Genomic DNA, 6000 nt, shown 5'->3' with positions numbered 1-6000 from the left:
TCCATCCCACTAGTTGAGGTGAGGGAGGCTTGTCCTTTACATCAGCACTGGATGTGTCTTGGGACAGTGCCACTGACATTGTCATCATGCAGAGTTGTCAACAAAGCAGCCCTGACGAGGTAATCATTTAACAGACTTGATTAATGAATGCTGGAAGCGGAGGTTCTTAGCCCCTGGGTTTGCTGTTTTGAAGCAGTTACAAAATTTAGCAGTTTAACCAAACTTTGACCCAGTTGGACTTTCAAATTAAAAACGTCATAACTGCTCGGCGTGTGGGAAAGGTTGGGTACAAAGAGTTTCTGGAACCAGGAACACAGAGGTCACGCATGGAGGCAAAGTGCAGTTGGCACATTTTGCAGGCAGATGCTCACTAGTTGGCTGTGAAGTGGAGGCTCATCCAAGGAGTGTTTACTCACCTTGGCAACATTGCCTGATCCATGTATAAAGTTCAACAGTGTGCACTGACAGGCCTGAATAACCACTACATACACAAGGCCCAGAGGTCTTATTTTTGTCCATGAAATTCTAAAAAAAAAAATCCCAATATAAATCTAAATGTTGAGTTTCCTTCAGTGTGAGAGAGAAAGTTTTTCCTTATGCCTTGCTTTCGGCTCTTGCAAACTAAACAATTGTTTTCTATTGCAGTGACTGCCTCAATAATTAACCTCCTCTTTCAAATATTATGTCTTATTTTACTGGGAGTTCTGTGGGGGCGAGGTCATAAAATATTAACCCATCCTTGAATTAGTACTCGAAGAAAAGGCATAAAAAAGCTCAGAAACAGGGCTGCACACTGTGTTCTATGTGTGCAATGCACTGTATGCACGTGTACATACACAGACATGAGTCCACATCTGCATCAGTTCTGGCAGTATAGGATACCAACAGCCACTACTACTCTTATAATTCTTAGGGTTAGTGTGGCCTGAGACACTCTGAGCTCTTACCTCTCTTTCTGCCTGCCTGTCTTCAGCTTCCCCTATCCCATTTTAGACCATCGTGCCCACAAAGAAAGGCTGATCTTCCTGTCATTTTTTTTATATTGATAGGTCTTTCACCATGAAAGCAAAATATTATTAGCGTGGTTCGCAGAACAGGAAATCTGGGAACCCCAGTTAGGTTTCTGGGAGTTCTTTAAAGCAACAAAATTGATGTGAGTATCCTACATACAGGGTGTTCATAATGCTGCTCGGGGCTGTGAGTCAGTGAGATGTCTCCAGCAAGGCTCTCGCTGAGGCAGCCAGCAGTGACTTGCCAGCCCTGAAATGCCAGGCTGGCAGAGCAGCAGGGATCACGACTGTAGCTCAGCCTCCTGCCCTGCAAGCCTAAAATACTGCCGAGCTGAACCTCCCCCTGCAGGAACGCCCCTCTTGGGACTGCATCATCTACCTCTCTTGCAAAGCCTTTTATTATGTTTTGTAAACAAGGGAAGAAAACAGTGAGGTAAGAGGGGCTGTCCTTGATGCACTGCAAGGCCAAACATTCCAAAAGGAAAACAAAAATCCGGTGAGATAAGAGGTGCTAAAGACTCTTCCAGATAGGGCTCTGCTCTAAGCAAAGGTAAAACCCAAAAAGAATTTAATAATAACAGTGCTGGTGTTTGTCTTCAGAGTCCACATATGTGTTGCTGATCAGAAATATTTCAGCCAAATATTTTCCTTTTAAAACATATCATTAAGTACTTAATTAAAAATAAAATGGGATATAATCTTCAGTAATACTAAGCAGAGCCCTTTTTCAGTGAAGTACACAATTACTGAGTGCTTCCTGCTGGCCAGGTAAGTCAGTGTACATAGAAATAACAACTGAGAATAAGCCAGCAATGCTCAGTGGTCAGGAAGACAGTGGATCAGAAAATGATCATATTGCAGCACAGGTAAAGTCAGAATAAAAGCTTAAATACAATAGTGCAATACAGCAGGATCATTCTCTTTGGTTCTGAAAGCAGGAAAAAATCCCCAACCCCAGAGCATTAATTTCTGCCAATTAAATTACAGTCAGGCAGGTGTTGTGCAAATTTTCTCACACTGCAATCCTAACCTCCCACAATCTTGCTATACAAACTGTGGGCTTCTCTTGAGGAGACACTAAATATGCCAAATTGGTGGCACCGTGTTATGAACATATGTCCATTAAAAATCACATTAAGGATTCCAAATGTTTTTCATTTGTGATGGCAGCAGGGCTCGAGTGCAGATGTCCACTGGGAATTCTAGACACTTCAGCATCAAATTGCTTGTATTTAGGTAACACCTCCCATCAGAGGATCTCAAAGCACATCACAAACACACAGTAAGCCTCAGCCCCTATATAAAACACACACAGTATTTGGTGCAATGAAATAACTGGAGCATATGCAAATCAGGGCCAAGATTTTTTTTTCAAGAGTCTTCTCATTTAGAGATTCAGCTTTTAGACAGCCAACAGAAGGCATTAAAGGTTTTAGCAGGAGATAGTGAATTTTCATAACACACAATGTCTCCCACAAAAAAACCCAAACCTAGAAGTAGCACCTCCAATGGCTCAGTTACAGTGGCCTTGAGGTGTTCACCCAGTACCAGGGTGTGTCTGCTGCCTGGATTCAGTTTCTGGAAGATCTCACTAGTAAAAAAATATGGGAGGTGGTCTGGGGCAATGTAAGGCCTTTAAAAAAATTGTCTAGAATGTAAAGTTTATTTTCCATTTAAATGAGAAATCTTTTTTAGTAGTAACTGCATTATAATGCTCATCTAATAGCTGATACAATTTCTTCAGATTTAACTTTTTTTGGCACTTTTTCTCTGTGCTTCTTGACACTTGAATGTGATGCTCATCAGGTGCCTTCTTGGAAGCTGTCAAATCATTTAAATGCATGTGAATCTGACATTTCAAGATGATAGTGTTCAACAAGTGCCTTGAAAGGAGGGTTTTTAGGATGTTTGCTTTGATGGACACTATTCAGGCTGTTCAAAATAGAGGTTTTGAGCACTTAGATTTATAGACTTACTGGAAGTCAATGCAATAAATGTAAAAGTTCTTAGATGCTCAGAAAAAGCATCATTAGAAAGCTTAACTCATCACTATAAACTAAGGTGCAACAAAGCACTCTCAATGAGCTCTGAAAGTTGTTAATGGCATATAATAATACTCAGAAATTCTACTCCCTTCCCATTGCTAATTATCCTACGTACTATCACCTCCAAAGAGTTTGTCACTCGGGTATTTTGTTATAAAACTGTAGCTTTTTTTTTTAAAGATTCTCTGAGCTGCTCTACCAAGGGCAGAGTGTTGCCTCTGGATTATTTCCTGCCGTGAGCACACTGCAATTGCTGCTGGACTGGGTGCCACAGAGCCCAGATCCAAGGGCAGCCCTTGCAAGCAAACAGCTCACAGAGACCAGGGCAGGGACTGTTCTCTCAGCTTCCAGAGGAAAATGTGAACCGTGCAAATTGCCTGCACTTGCAAAAGAGTCTGTGACCGAGCCAAGTGTTTATCCCAGGCCCCGTGCAGCCTCGTGTGATATTTCCACCTCACAGCCCCTTTCCTTACAGGCAGTTCTTCGGCACTGCCCCATCTGCGGGAGGTCTGGGGGCTCTGGCCACACGTGCTGCACACTCCTCTCCTCGTGTGCTGTGTGAACCCTGAGCCTCTGGGAGCAGGCACAACAGGTAGCAGCAAACCGGGAGCACAGCGCTTTCCTTCTTACCTCCTCCTTTCCAACACCAAATGATACAGTATTTGTCTGGGGCACACTGTAAGATATAATAATGTTTGTGGCTCACTACATAAGGTGATGTAACTTTTTTGCCTGTGTTCAAAGTTAAGTGCCTTGTTCTGATAGCAGAGGAATGGAAAACCAGAAAAGAATACCCAGATTTATCCTGATTAGACTGCTGCCTGTCCAGCATTTTCAGCCTGACCACAGTCATGCTAATATTTCTCGAACAAATGGAAGTAAATTTTGGCAGCCAGGAACATGCATTGGTGCATGTTTAAGGTCTCTGAAGAAAGTCACCAACCTTTGATGCTTAGTTTAGTATCAGCTCAAGTGCTCAGTCCTGAGCTGTATTTTAGAGAAAGTCCTGGTAGTGCCACAGTACATGACAATGCTGATATTATACCATGGGCACACTGGTTTCTTGCTTGTTATTCTTCTTTTTTGGCAGATAAAATAGTTGTTGTTGTTATTATTATTACTACTTTATTTTTAAGCTCACTTTTACAGGCTTTGAGACACTGTTATAGTCACCAGAGGAGGTGGGGTCTCTTTTCCATTTTCTCCTGTAAGAAGAAAAACTGGAGTCTTGGCTAGAGAGGTACCTTGACACTTCCAAACATTGCCAGTAAGGAATACTGCCCTTTCTTTCATAAAACCTCTATCAGTGTGAATATGTGAGTAATGAGCTCTGTAGCCACTGGCACCTGACCAGTGGCCAGCTATGTATAATCCTGTCAGCTTGGGAGCTCTTCTCATCTACTGCAGAAGGTCCAACAGTCACACAGAGAATTTGGGCCCACCAAGACTTTGACTGACTTTACAGTAGCCAGAACATAATTATGATTTTTGCACAGTTCCTGCAATTTTTTGGCTGGATGAACAGCAGAACCACAGCTAGGAGAGAAAGGGACAAACCATACTGAACACCGTGGAAAACAGTCAGCATAAGGTTTGTGTTTCCCTTCACCTGTGCAGCATCTGCTCTGCTCAGTCACACAAAGCCCAGATGGCTCTGAGATTCAGTTTGCAAATAAAAACGGTGACCCTTGCTGGGGTGAAATCTGTTTACCACAGAGGTGTGTTTGCAGCTGTTTGAAGCTCCCTGCTTCCTACCTGGGGAAGGGGTAAGCAACAAATCCTTGCACCCAGGTTCAAGCACCCCTTCTTCAAGAGCTTCTGTCTTCCTGTGGATAACTAGGGTTCTGCTAACTCTGCCTTTACAGAGACTTCACCTCCTCAGGCCTAAGGAGCACCTTTTATAATCTAAGTTTGTTTATTTTTTTCTAGAATAAGACAACCTCTTGCTCCTTCCTCTTGTATGCTGTTCATTATTCTCTGTGATCCTTTGCTTGCTAGCAGGACTCTGTTGGCAGTTGTCATTTCAAGGCTACCCAGCTCTACCTGTGCAATGTGCTTTTTCTCCTTTCTTTAAATGCTTCCATTTTCCTTTGTTCTCTCTCAGTGTTTTTGTCCCTTGTTACATGCAGACTGTCCCTCTGGTCACAGTTCTGTATGTCCTTCATGAGCTGACTTCCTTAAAGAAGGATGGCTTTAACCAGTAAGCCCTGGTGCAGACTCTAAGGTTTGGGTTCTGTTTCTTCCTCTGCCATGGATTTCCTGTTTGACTTTGGACACATGACTTTACATCCCTAAGCCTTTATCATCTCTATGGAAGGGGGCTGAGAGGTGATAATGCTGATTTCTCCCTGTTCTTATGCATTCTCCTAGTTTGGTTGGTAGTTCCTGGTTAGAGGAGTTTAAAACCTAATTAGACGTGATCATTATCTCTTCTTATTTTTATGTCTGTGCCACAGATAGTCCCTGCTGGGTCCTCTCTAGGTTACTGTAATACAAATAGTATGTTCTTATTTGAAATTAAAAACATATACTGTAACCTGTTTTCTCCTTTAACAGGAACACAAAAGCAGCAACTCAGGCTGAACTGTGTTTTCTGTTTCAAGTGACATTTTTCTATACCTTATTCTCCAAGAAAATATCTTTGATTAATATTTCAAACATCATATAACACTGGAAGCCAAACAGGATAGGAAAGCTGATTGTGCAGAAATGAAAGCCAAACTACATCAAAAGGTCAGAGGGCAAATGTGCCTATGTCAAGACCTACATACCTTTTGGTTCTTGAACCTGGCAGCTGGAGGAAAATCAACATTGCAAAAAAACTAATAATCCCTGTATCAGAGCCTGTGTTTACTGGAAAACTCTTATGTAAGTGTTAACAGGTCAGGTGCAGTCCTACACACTGTACACTTATGCACAGTGTATTCCTATTCTAATAGGAATAA

General features: G+C 42.2%; 1 protein-coding gene across 2 annotated transcripts in view; it reads left to right on the top strand.

The window, feature by feature from the left end:
• The first annotated feature begins 3513 nt into the window (after positions 1 to 3513).
• Positions 3514 to 6000, top strand: part of CTCFL (CCCTC-binding factor like) — a 64548-nt gene continuing 62061 nt past the window's right edge. Inside the window, exon 1 of one of the 2 annotated variants that reach the window (XR_001874880.1) lies at positions 3514 to 3647. The gene's annotated coding sequence lies outside the window, so the exon portion shown is untranslated. Of the gene's footprint in view, positions 3648 to 4804; positions 4822 to 6000 lie in introns of those variants that run through there. The other variant, XR_001874878.1, reaches the window with a different exon arrangement.

The sequence above is a fragment of the Lepidothrix coronata genome, unplaced genomic scaffold, assembly GCF_001604755.1.
Source record: "Lepidothrix coronata isolate B3197 unplaced genomic scaffold, Lepidothrix_coronata-1.0 Scaffold49, whole genome shotgun sequence".
Lineage (NCBI taxonomy): Eukaryota > Metazoa > Chordata > Aves > Passeriformes > Pipridae > Lepidothrix > Lepidothrix coronata.
Note: the sequence above shows the minus strand (reverse complement) of the source record. Positions and strands in the feature narration are given on the sequence as shown.